At 49.8% G+C, this 12,735-nt stretch overlaps 1 protein-coding gene across 2 annotated transcripts in view; it reads right to left on the bottom strand.

Annotated features, from left to right (window-relative positions):
• KCNJ1 (potassium voltage-gated channel subfamily J member 1) overlaps positions 1 to 10,448 on the bottom strand; it is a 30,062-nt gene extending 19,614 nt beyond the window's left edge. The window contains exon 1 of one of the 2 annotated variants that reach the window (XM_029206953.1): positions 9,834 to 10,448. The gene's annotated coding sequence lies outside the window, so the exon portion shown is untranslated. The remainder of the gene's footprint in view (positions 1 to 9,833) is intronic. The other variant, XM_029206952.1, reaches the window with a different exon arrangement.
• Between the last annotated feature and the right edge of the window lie 2,287 nt (positions 10,449 to 12,735).

Raw genomic sequence — 12,735 nt, 5'->3', positions numbered from 1 at the left:
AAGAAAGAAAGAAAGAAAGAAAGAAAGAAAGAAAGAAAGAAAGAAAGTTCTATCAAGCTTTCTTGAATCTAGTTTAGTGTGAGGGTAGTTTTTCCTCTAACCCATAGATCAACAATAGCGACCATTTATGTTCTAGGCACTCTCCATGTGTAAACTCAACAGTTACAGCTGCTCTATGACTTACACAGTATCATCATTATTCCCAGGGTATAGAGGAGAAAATCAGAGATCAGAAAAGCCAAGTTATTGACCCATGTTCCCAGAGCTAGAAAGTTAGAATTCAGCCTACTGTAGCTTCCTCTGGTGGGATATGTGTCCACCTTCTACTTAGTTATTGGAAGAAACTCATTAAAATGCATCCCTTCCAATGTGACTTTTTTGGCACAGATGGAAGGCTGGCGGTGTGTTCCCTAAAAGATCCCCGTTCCAGCCAGGCAGAGCACCTCTCACACGTGGCTGGAGGAACACTGCAGGGTTTGATTTTGCTTTACAGGATTGGGGCGGAAGGGTTGAAATCAATGCAGAGGAAAAAGGCTGAAGGCTTATTGCATGTCTGCACACGCCAGAGACTGTGTTGCGGGCTTTGCAGAAATTAGTCCATTCAATCCTCACAGCGACCCTGTGAAGTAGGTATAATTATCTCTATTTTACAAGGAAGGGCACTGAGGTATGGAGAGGTTAAATAGCTCAGATGAGGCAGAGCTGGGATGGGAACCCAAGTCTTCTTGGATCCTTCTACCAGAAGTTCCATAAAGATTGAATCAATTCTGGTCTAGGGTCAGGGAGGAAAGGCAGGAAGGCCTTGGGGAAAGACAGGCCCTCCTCTGTTTCCCTCTTTCTTTCCTTCCTTGCTTGCTCTTTCTTTGCTTGTTCCTTCTTTGTTTTCCTTCTGTCAATAAATATTTACTGAGAGTCTATCACATGCCCGGCTCCGTGCTGCAAGCTGGGGCTAGAGCAGGAACGAGATTGGTATTCAGGGAGTTGGAGAGAACAGAACAGATAACAAAAAGGAACCAAATAAACAGGGTAATTATAGATGGTGATAAGGGCTGAGAAAGCCATGGCAACAAGGGGTGACCTTGACAAGTGGCAGTGAGTAGAGGGCACCAGGAGCTAAAGATGGTGGGGGGAAGCAATGCCACTACGAGAGAGGGCAGGTCCTCCCCCAGGCTGGAGGCGAGCCGAACTCGGCCTCCTCCCAAGCTCACCTGCTGGCTCCTACCCAGGGCGTTGCTCAGAGAGTTTTAGCATTTCAGGCAGACCTAGGAAACCTGCCCTGCCTGCACCCCAGCATGGGCACAAAGCCGGCTGCAGTCTTCCCATTTGTCAGATGACAATAATAACATATCTACCTCCCAAGGCCATCATACAAATTAAATGACGGAGCGTTTGGGAGAGTTCAGGAGAATGAGTGACACACTATAGAAAAGTGAGCTGGAATCGTAGCAAGAGGGAGTTCAGTTAGACACAAGGAAGAACTTCCTGATGGAAAGGATGATATGACGCACAGCAGGTTTCCAATGAAGAATCTTATCTATATTGACTATTTAAAATAGAAGCAATAGGGTCAGCAGATGTAACCTATTATATACAGGATGGATAAACAACAAGGTCCTACTGTAGAGCACAGGGAACTATATTCAATATCCTGGGATAAACCATCATGGAAAAGAATATGGAAACACGAATGTATACATATGTATAACTGAATCACTTTGTTGTACAGCAGAAATTACACAACATTGTAAATCCCCTATACTTCAATTTAAAAAATTAAAATAAAAAGAATTTTTAAAAAATAAAATAGAAGTGATAACTAACTGACCTTCCATAGGCTTCGTTGTGTGGAGTGAATAGATGTAGAAACGGATGAATTTTTAAATGCAGGAAGAGGCAGCTTAAAGAACTCAAGAAGTGTCTTTGCTAGTTCTAAGTTAGGGATTCCAGAAGCTTCTCTCTGAACAAAAGTGAAGGCACCGCCCACTGGACCCCATGCACACAGGACCCTGGAGACCAGCTGACCAAGCTCCTGTGACTGCGCCCCTCCCCAGCCCTCCCCGCACCCGTGCTGCAGCCCCACCGTGCACCCTGCCCGGGATTACTCTCATTAACTCCGGGGTGGGGACCAGGGAGCGTCCACAGTGCAAAGGCAAAACCAGCATCTTTCTGTGGGTGTCGTGCCTTCTCTCCATCCCCCGTCACAGCCAGGCCTGGAAATGGCTCAGCATCTGGTCGCTAGTCACCAGATGTATGGCGTTGACTGTGTCTGTCTTGGGAACTTGGCCTGCCTGCGGTCTGGCTGCTGGAGTCCCTGAGGCCCCTCACCCACAGGGCTAAGCCAGCAGAGACAGGACCTGCTGCACCGCCAGGTTCCGCCCAGGCTCTGTCCCGAGCAAAGCAGGCGGCCAAGGGGATTAAAGAGGCCTGCTTCCCCAAGCTGCCCTGTCTGGTAGCTGCAGGTGGGGACCAGGAATCAGGCAGGGGGTGGGGACAGAACAAGAGTACGAGTAAAGAGTCAGCAGGGAGAGGAGGGGATGCTTGGAAGAGACGGGGCCTTGACCCCTTGGTTGCCAGGGGTTATGGTACCTCTGGGGGACGTCTCTGGGGCCTGGGCAGGAAGGAAGCTTCCAGGCAGCCTGAAGAAAGGCTTAGCCAGGGGAGGTGGCCGGAAGTGTCTGTCCCGGGTCCACACTTAAGCTAAGAATCAGATACCTGCCCCTTCGAGCCACCAAAGACAGGGGGATCGCTGGGGACTCGCCTCCCTGCTGCCAGAACACAAAACCAAGAGTGAGGGGTTCATGGTTGCTCCCTCCCAGGACCTGGGGTGGGAAAAGACTCTAAGTCCACCCTGCCTGTGGGCAGGCAGCCCCTGAACCCCTCCCCCAGAGAGACAGACGCTGGTTCCCTGTCTGTATAAGGAACATTTCCCTCTGAAACCCATTCCTGCCTCTCAGCACCCAGATTCCCCCTGATACCTAACCCACATCCTCAGGCTGAGATTTGAATCTACTCTCCTCTTGCCTTCAGCAGGTATGAGAAAACCAGCCCCTCCCACGTTAGGGAGCAATTTTAGCCCACATCCCTCCGCGACCTTCTCAAATGACAGCCTGTTTCTCAGCTTCCCTTCACTAGAGTCACTAGAGTCAACTCCTGGGAAGGAATTTGCCCACTTCATGTCCTGAGTGACGAATCTCTCTGCTTACATGGCTCCAGGCACAAGCCTGGCCTGGGCCCCCTTCCCTCCCCTCCCCCCCCCCCCCCTCACTGCCACCAGGTCCTTAAAGAAGCATCCTTGTCTGTAGAAATCCAAAACTGCAAATAGCACCGCAGGCCAAAGGAAATCATGTATTAATAAAAAGATGAATAAAATCCAAATCTTGGACACAGTTCCCTCCACTTCTCAGCTAGACTCCTTCCCCAGGGGGCCTCACCCTGTCTGTGTCTTGACAGCAGTGAGCATCCGCACTGCCTGAAGGAAACCCTGTGCTCTCACTCACAATGGTTTTGGATAAAGGAGCACAAGAGCCCCAGACTCTAAAGGGAAGCTGGGAATGGTCCAGGTAAGCACTGTGAGTTAGGATCTCTCAGAGCTGCCCTCGTCTCTCCATCAAAGGGGATGGAGCAGTTGGGAGAGGGGATGAGCCTTCTCTCCTCAACACTGCCCCCCCCCCGGCCCATCCCCCTGGGGCCACTCTGGGAGCAGACCGGGTGGGAGGGGAGAGCCCAGCCCCATCGGGTAGAATGTGCCCCTCCCATGCCTCTCTCATTCCCACCTGTCTGTCCTCCCAGGGGCCCGCAATTTCTGCAAGGTAGGGACAGGGTCCCCCCTTTGGAAAGCCCAGCACAGCGTGGGCTTCCCCAGAGGTCTTCTGGGTGATCCCCTGACCACTCCTGTGACTCCTCTCTGAATCCGATTCCTGCCCTCTCCACCCCATGCACAGTTCATCAGCAGTCCAACCCCTCAGATCCTCTGAATCTCCTGATCCCCGACATGGTTGATTGCCTTCCAGCACAAGACAGGGATTACTCTTATCTCTCCCAACATCTTATCAGTGACTCGGACCCCAAAAGGCCACATTTCGGGGAGTCTTTGCCTGTGAGAATCTAGCAACAGTTATTCATAGTTTCCAAGCTCTGTCAAGCTCCTCAAGGACAAATGGCAGATCTGGATGGAGTCAGAAAAGCTCCCGAGCGTTTAGTCAAGAGCAGCGAAGCATGAGTCTTCCCCGAGGGTAGTCACCTGAGAGAGCTGTGGTGCTTCCTGCTGCAAAGACGTATTAACCTGTTGCTTTCAACCGTGTTGTGTTGCCTATTTAAATCTGCTGCCTGGGGATACGGTGGCACATTGATACCCCCTGGTAGATGCAATTCCTGAACCTGAGCTAAGAAACATTGGTGTTTGTGCAATTGGAAGAGAGGGAAGGCCACGGATGGACATTGGAAAATTCTGAATACATGGAAATTTCTGGCTCGTATATTTCAGAGGATTCAAAAAGAATGTTCTCTTAAAGCCTAAGTGGGTGACCTGCCTCTATGAATGTTTACAAGGCTGAATAACTGCAGATCGGAACCTGGGCAGACACATGCCCACCGGGGCAGACCGCACACTGGGGAACCGACTTAGGGAGAAAACAACAGGCTTCCTTGAGTGAGGAGTTACAGGTCTAAAGCCCTGTTGGGTGAATTCAGGTTTCTGCTTTACCTGGGGACACTGGAAGGTCTTGGACCCTTCTAGCCCTTAGTTTCTTCTTTCCTACGATGAGTGAGCGAGGGTTCTGATGAACCCTTAGAATGATTGTTTAAAATTAGTTGTGCTACATATACTACACTACTACATATAAAATAATTAACAAGGACCTACTGTATAGCACAGGGAACTCCACTCAATACTCTGTAATAACCTATATGGAAAAGAATCTGAAAAATAATAGATACAAGTATATGTACAACTGAATCACACATGAAACTAACACAACATTGTGAATCAACTATACTGCTCCAATATAAAATAAAAATCTTGTAAAAATCTGCCAAAAAAAGAGTTCATTTCAATGCTCTGTTGTTTAACGGGATGGTATTGGGTTGGGTTTTACATGAGCAGCTAAAGCCCTTAGAGTTTCCGAGAAGGAACTACTTGGGGTAGAACATCTTTGGATTCTCAGCAGTCTTGAAGTTGCCCATTGTGTGCAATATTCTTGGTTTCTTTGTGTTGTTTTTCAAACATAACCAGGGAGTTTCAGGGGTGAGGGCATCACTCCCTTTGTCTGCTCGTGGATTCTGAGAAGGCAACAGCGAGGATGGGGAAAGTTCTCTGAACATCCTTCATAACAAAGCCGATGAGGATGGCTTAGGATCATTCCATCTGGAGCAGAGAATGGACTTTTCTGAGCCCCTTGACCTTAGGTTATTTTTTGCTTATTGTTGGCTTTTCTAGGTCTACCTCCTATATGTCTCCCCAGGAATTTTTCTTTCATGTTTTTTCTTTTTTTGAAGTTGTTTGTTTTTATTCTGTTTTGTTTCTCCCATTTCCATACACACTCCCTGCTTGCTCATGAAGATCATGAACTACATAATCAAGCCAACCACTCTTGCTGTCTGGAACAGAGCTAATATTACGCATGAATCATATATAATCCAGGAGACAGAACAGACTGGGAAGGTCTGGTCCTTTTTCCTTTACTTTTGGCTTTAGCCTAAGTCATCACTGCCCTGTACTTTCTTTTCTCAACCTATGAAATTTTAATGATCTTATTGACCTTGAGATGAAGGTAGACGGATGGTCCCTTGGAGCTGTCTCCTGACCCCCTTATCAGGCTCACCATCACCTCCACCTCTGAAGATGCCGAGCTGATGTGGGGAAAAGAGGCAGTGGGAAGCAGAGTCTTTAAAACTAATTAATATATTCAACTATCCTCAATTAATTATTGGGCAAACTTTGATTTCTGTGCCAATAAATTCATTCGGCTGTGACTTGAACTTGCAACACGATACACATTCTGGCATATTCTTCTTCTCGGGCCTGACAGAAACGAAACTGGAACACTTTGAGTCCTGTCTGGATCCCAGGAGTTACTTCAGGTCCAGGGAGAAAAGTCCCAGGGGCACCCGAAATTGGCTAGTCTGACATGAGTCTATCCTCACCTAAACCCCAGAGGGCTGCTTTTCCCAGATGCTCTGAACTGTGAGATCTCACTATCCGGGACCTGTTACCCGCCTGCCAAGTGGAAGGAGGAGGGATATATGGTGGATGCCGGGGTCAGATAGACACGGGTCTGAATCCCAGCTCTGCCGTTCACTGCCTGTGGGACCCGCCCAGAGCGTCTCAGATGCTGTGACTGGACAGGGGTCACGTGGACCCAGATGCTGTCCCCTCGCCCTGGGGTGGGTCTGGAGTGAGTGACCAGGCCTGAGATGGCAGCCTCTCCACTGACCCCAGCAAGGGGTAATTGTCTTATCAACGTCATCCTATTCTATGTGGCCCACTAGAAAAAACTCAGGAGACATGGACTTAAGTTCCCTTCCCTTTGTCCCTGTCATCTTTACCTCCCTGCAAAATGGGGCTGAAAAGAGCACCTACTCGAGACGTGGATGGACCTAGAGTCTGTCATACAGAGTGCAGTAAGCCAGAAAGAGAAAAACAAACATCGTATATTAATGCATGTATGTGGAATCTAGAAAAATAGTATGGATGAACCTATTTGCAGAGCAGGAATAGAGACGTAGACGTAGAGAACGGACATGTGGACACAGAGAGGGAGGAAGGAGAGCGTGGGACGGATTGGGAGATTAGGTTTGACATAAATACGTTACCACGTGTAAAATAGCTAGCTAGTGGGAACCTGCTGTATAGCACAGGGAGCTCAGCTCGGTGCTCTGTGACGACCTAGATGGGTGGGATGGGGCGGGTGGGAAGGAGGTCCAAGGGGGAGGGGATATAGGTATGTATGCAGCTGACTCGCTTCATTGCACAGCAGAAACTAACACAACATTGTAAAGTGATTTTACGCCAATAAAAAAAAAGAAAAGAAAAAGAGAGATTATTCTATATTAAAAAAAAAAAAGAAAAAAGAAAAGAGCACCTACTCATAGGAATGACCCACAAGGAAGATTCAGCTCAGTGCCTGCTCAGTGTGAGTAAGGAATACTTTGGGGCAATTAATGGTACTTAGAGTAATGGTGACGGGGCCTCTAAAGCCCAGCAATTCTGTTATTCTTTCTGATATTGTCTCCAGTTTAAGCTCCACTGCCGGGAAAGACACATTTTCTGCCCTGCCTCCTAAGGGGTGACACGGGGGCTCAGCAGAGATCCAGGGCGACGCATCATCTAGGCCCGGATGATCAAGGAGAGAAGGAGAAAGAGATACTCCTTCACCGCAGACAGGCAGGCACTTACTTCAATGATGGAGGAAAGCAAATGACTGGAGGCTACATTTCTGAGGAGGGGGCCCCTGCAAGGCCAGGCCTCTGCCCTACACAGCAGCGGCCTCCTGTAACATCCGGGCCCATTAACTCATTTCTCTGGCCCCAGGAAGCCGTGGTGGGTGCGTGAGGCCCAGGGTAGAGAAAATGCTCTTTTCCATTCAAAGTTTGCTCATCGTTTGGACTTTGGGGAAATTTCCAGAATGAGACCAGCCAACCCTCAGTTTCCCGTGTCAGGGCTATGCTTCATCCTCACAGCCAGTCTGTCCTAGGTCTCGTGTATTCTGCCTTTTAGTAATTTCCTAACTGGTTTCCTGGCAATGGTCATACCCCAGCTCAACCCACTTTGCACTTTGCAGACAAAGCAGCCTTTCTAAATTGTAAATATGACCTCACGTGGCCTGCCACTACCTTCAAGATACTGCCACGCTCCTGGGCATCGCGCACGAGGTCCCTCATGGTGAGCTCTCCCCTCACAGCTCCGTCCTTCTTCTCCCCTCCCCATCCCCCCACCCCAGCCATGCCAGCTCAGTATTCACTGAATACGCCATGTTCTCTCATGCCTCTGTGGTTTTGTACATGCTGTTCCCTCGCTCTGGAATGCCCTTCCTCCTGTCTCCAGCGGCTCCATCCTGCCCACCCAGCAAGCTGAGGTTCACAATTCCACGAGGAGGCCTTCCACAGGCAAACTGGGCAGTCCTTCCTGTGCAGGCAATGATTATATCATGACTACACTGTGGCATTTATCCTACTGGAGTGTAACAGTCTACCTCTGTGTGCACAACCCACCCTCCCAAACTGTAACTTCCATGCGAACGGGGGCTGTTCAGTAATTTCCCAGGACTTCAAAGAGTTCCCAGAAGACAGTGGGTGCTCATTATAAGCTTGTTGAAAGGCAAATGGGGAAAAAAACCTGTATGCCTAATAATAATATTAATGGAAAGGGCAATAGTGAAGAGAAGAACGCAGTAGTCGTGATTAGCGTCTTAAATTGTAGATCCAGGAGGAGTGAAATTTGAATCAACCTCAGGACATGTAAGCGATCCCAGTGAGAACTCTAAGTGGAGGAATTAAGAAGCATTGATTCCACGGAAGCCACATGCCAGGTAAGAGGCAAAGCATGTGATCAAAGCTGAATCCTTGGAAAATCACTGAGCTGTGAAAAGGTCCAGGGTAGATTTGTAACCCAGCACAGAAAACACGAATTGCTGGGAAAAGGAAAAAAGACATGCCTGAGTCTCAACTCTGCAGAGCGTTTCTTGGCAATTACAGCATCTTATGTATTTGGAAAAAAGTCATGGAAAACCAAAGCCACCAGCAACATCAAAGCTCCAAGAACCATTCACAAATCATCTACTCCCTGTGCTGATTTGCCGCTTCAGCCCTGCACCTGAGCTGAAGTGATGTCCTTCTTACCCAGGAGAAAAGCCATCTTCGTGCCTTATGTATTCAAAAAAGTCTTTTCTGATGGTTCACACCTTCCCAGACACTCCACTCCACTGTGTTTTGAGAAACTGAAGCTAACTTCGTAGGGATACATTTTCACAAAACAGGGCAGATTAAGACAATGCAAGCTAAGTGTATGACTGAAGGGCACCTGCCAGTGGGCTGGGTAAGTCCTTGTTGACAATGGTGTCCTTCCCATCACCATGCTTGGCTTTATTTTGTTCGCCCAACTACAGAAAAAAGCAAACACAATTTTCCCAAAGCTTGCCAATCGCAAAAGACAGACACCTTTTGAGCAACTATGCGTAGCATCTATACGACATGGAGGTTTGGAGAAGGGGGCTCCAGGCCTGTTCATTCTAGGGCTCGTACGAAGTGGAACACAGGGAACAGCTGTCATTCACTGTGCAGAGCATCTGTCAAAGCTGTATTTAGGGAGCTGAACAAACAGTGAGGAGTCCAGATGCATTCACTCGGAATCATGCAGCATTTCGTCAAGTGAAGGAAAGGCATTTTGCTGCAGGTGAGCAAAGAGTCTTACTAACACATTCCACCCAGTCAAGCCTTCAGCGTTTTCCACAGTGGACCTCACTAGCACCCTTACCCTCTACCTGAATGACGGCAAAGGCAGAGAGACTTCTGCTCTTGCAGGAGCTGAAGCCATCAGGGACAGAAGCCCACGCACGTCTGTCTCCACCACGACGAGGAGAAGGTGGTGGAACCAGGCATGATGCTCAGGGCTATGGAATGGCCAAGGGTGGCCAGGAGGAAGCTCATGGCTCGTCATCCACGTGCAACCAAAAGATACAGACCATCAAGCAAGGGAGTTAAAACCACACTTTTATCCCCTGAGAACGGTGGACAGTCTGTCTAGATTTGAGGTGGGGAAAAGAAGGCTAAATTTCCACCAGAATTCACTCCTTTTTGATTAACTCCCCAAAGGAGCAATGTGGCATTTCTCCCCTTACCTCATGGATTGCCAGCGTGAACACAGAGAAAAAAGCTCAGTTTCTTGGTCCCCTGGAAAGCAGCCGGGTCCTTGATGTGAGCGAGTCCTTGCACCTTTGCTTCAAGAATTTGGATGGCCCAGGTGACGGGGCCCGGGGCTCTGTTCGTTTTTATGAGTCTGTGGGTCAGCTCAGACCGGCTGCCGACTCCTCTGTATGCAACGGCTCTCAAAGAACACAGTTTACTTAGAACCGGTTCCAATAAGAGGAGGCGTGGCAGGTAAGTGGGCCGGATACAGCAGAGGTGTTGAGCCGCCAGGGCTAATTACGAGGGATATGTTTATGGAGCCGTGTTGGAACCAGTGTGTACCGGCTGAGGGTCCCAGCCAAACGCATGCGTGAAGGCTGGGTGCTCCCGAATGGGGGCACCGGGGTCCCCGAGGAGCCCTTTCCAAAATTTCTCCTGCTCAGTGACGCTCCTCAGTGACCACAGGTCAGGCTGGCCTGACGTTCCCTTGGCCAATTTCTGCCACCCTGGTCCCAGTTCAGTGCAGAGCTCTGTAGCCGAGACTTTACAGAAGAGCCCTGTAAAGGGAAGGGAGCCCTGCGGCACAAACACCTCACTGGGGGTAAGGTCCTAGCTTCTGTCACTCAAGGTCTGCAGTGGGTAGGGAGGTGATGGATGGAACGGACTTGGCACGTACTTGGCATTGAGCAAAGGCTTGGGAAATCAACACAGCCCAGTATCTGCTTTCTTTCCTCCTTCCCACCCCAGCCCTTAGGGTCATCTCCCTCTGGTTCATACTTGGTGTCTTACGCCCTCTTGAGCTGTCCTGGTGTCTGGGTTCCTCCCGGTCCCAGTGGCCTCTGTGGACCCTCACTCATTTCACCGCTAGTCACCACTGGAGCATCAGAAAACAGTTCCCCTAGTAAGCTGTCACTTTGTACTCGTGGAGTAGCGGTTGGGGGGGGCCGCGCGGGGCTGGAGGGCGAATGCAGGCACCCTTCACCTTCACCTTCTTGCCGGTCTCCACTCAGCACCTCACGAGATGACATTAAGTATCAGATTTCACTCCAGTCTAAGTGACTCAAAGAACAGGAGAAGCTGCAGAGCTGGGCTGTAGTTTGGAGGCCACATTCCAGTGATTCTGACACAGGAAAACCAGGAGAAGGTATACATTTTGGTTTTCGTAGAGACGATGAAATAGAAACTTGATAATTACATGAGGAAAGGAAATTGTGTTTTCAAACCTGTGTAAGTATCATCAATTTTATGATAAAGCAAAAAGAATAGAGTAGATGTAAGTAAAAGAACTTATAGAGGCATTTCCCGTATGAAGTTTGACTGTAGGAGACTTATTCTAGGGAACAGCAGTGCCACGGGAAAAAGAACAAGAAGAGAGTTCCAAAGCTTGTGCTAAATATGACGTTTTCCCTTCACAGAAGGTCCCCTGTGGGCAAGCAGTCCCTACCCCCTCTCCCTAGGCTCTCCCCTCTCTCCAAAGTTACCTCCTTTCTCAATCCCCCACTGTGTGGTCCTCCACCTACCTTCCCTGGCATCCCTACCCCACCCGGGGAATAACCTCCCACCCCAGGTTCCCCCCACCCACCCCTGAGCAGCACATCGCCCCAAGTCTGGGTGTGGGGAGCATAGGAATGCAGCCTGCAGACGCCCAGTGCAGAGAGAGTGGGCGACCGGGGGCCCTAGCAGCTGCGTCCCACAAAGGCTGAGCACAGGGCACACCCAGGGAGCTGGTGATGGAGAGGGGCCTCCTCCAGAGCAACCGTGGCTGGAGAACTCCCCTATGGCCACTGGAACCTTCCTTAGACTCCAGAGCGGCCTAGGGTGCTTCCGCCTCCCCTCCCTCTCCCCTGGGCTGTTCAGACAGGAAGGGAGTTGTCAGGGCCACTGCAGGGCAGGCACCGGGTTCACACAGGGCAATCCAGGAAAAGGGCTCTCATCTTCAATTTCAGAGCAGGGACCCAAAGAGCCACGGTGGGTCTCCGGGCCAGTGTGAGCCGCAGATGTGCCTCTCATTCTCCAATCCTCCTCCAGACAAATGGAAACACAAACCTGCACCTCGCAAAGGTAAGCATTAATTCTCGGAGTCAGCACAGAACAGACCCCAAATGAGGAAAATAAACATTTTCTTAAGTATCTCATTCATTTGCAGGTCAGGTCCCTTGCAGGATGGAGCCAGGCGTCTCATTGTTATGGAGACCAGGTAGTTATCTTACCTCCTTCCTCCCTCTCCTTGCCCCCCAATTCAGAACGACCCCTGGGGACCATCTGGGAATAAGAAAGAGGCTGTTGCTAAGCAACAGGGAGGGCAGGGCAGCTGCTTCTCCCAGCTCCAGGAGCCTTGGTTATAAGGTGCCAGTGAAGGCGCTTGATCTGATGGGATGCTGCATCTTGCATGAGACCAACATGATTCGTTTCCTCAGTCTCTCCTCCTACCCACGGTCTTCATGGAGAAATTCTACCCCTGTCCCACCATCTGTCGCTTCTCCCACCTCTGCGGTCACAGAGACAATCCTCCTGGGCCTGACAGCCCGTGGCAGCGCACAGAGTGCCTTTCCCCCGGGCTTTGCCTTGTTTCGCTGCGCTAACCCCGCTGGTGCTCACAGACATTTATTCCTCAAACACAGCCAGGAGCCCCAACCTCTGCACCTGAGCTGGGGGACCAGAGTCGATGGACTGGTTTTCTTTTTCTTTTCTTTAAAGAAAATTGGAACATTTCAAAGATATTATCCCATTCATGACCAATATTCCAACGGGAGCAATTTGGATAAACAGTAGGTCTTTAGAGGTGCCTGTCTGGTTAGGGGATATGGGGCACTCCGCTCACACAACAAAGGGCAGCTCACAACAATTTCCGCAGGGCTGGGACCAGGTGCAGAGCACACAGCAGGGAAAGTAGGC

The sequence above is a fragment of the Monodon monoceros genome, unplaced genomic scaffold, assembly GCF_005190385.1.
Source record: "Monodon monoceros isolate NGI ecotype Baffin Bay Population unplaced genomic scaffold, NGI_Narwhal_1 Super_Scaffold_7, whole genome shotgun sequence".
Taxonomy (NCBI): Eukaryota; Metazoa; Chordata; class Mammalia; order Artiodactyla; family Monodontidae; genus Monodon; species Monodon monoceros.
Note: the sequence above shows the minus strand (reverse complement) of the source record. Positions and strands in the feature narration are given on the sequence as shown.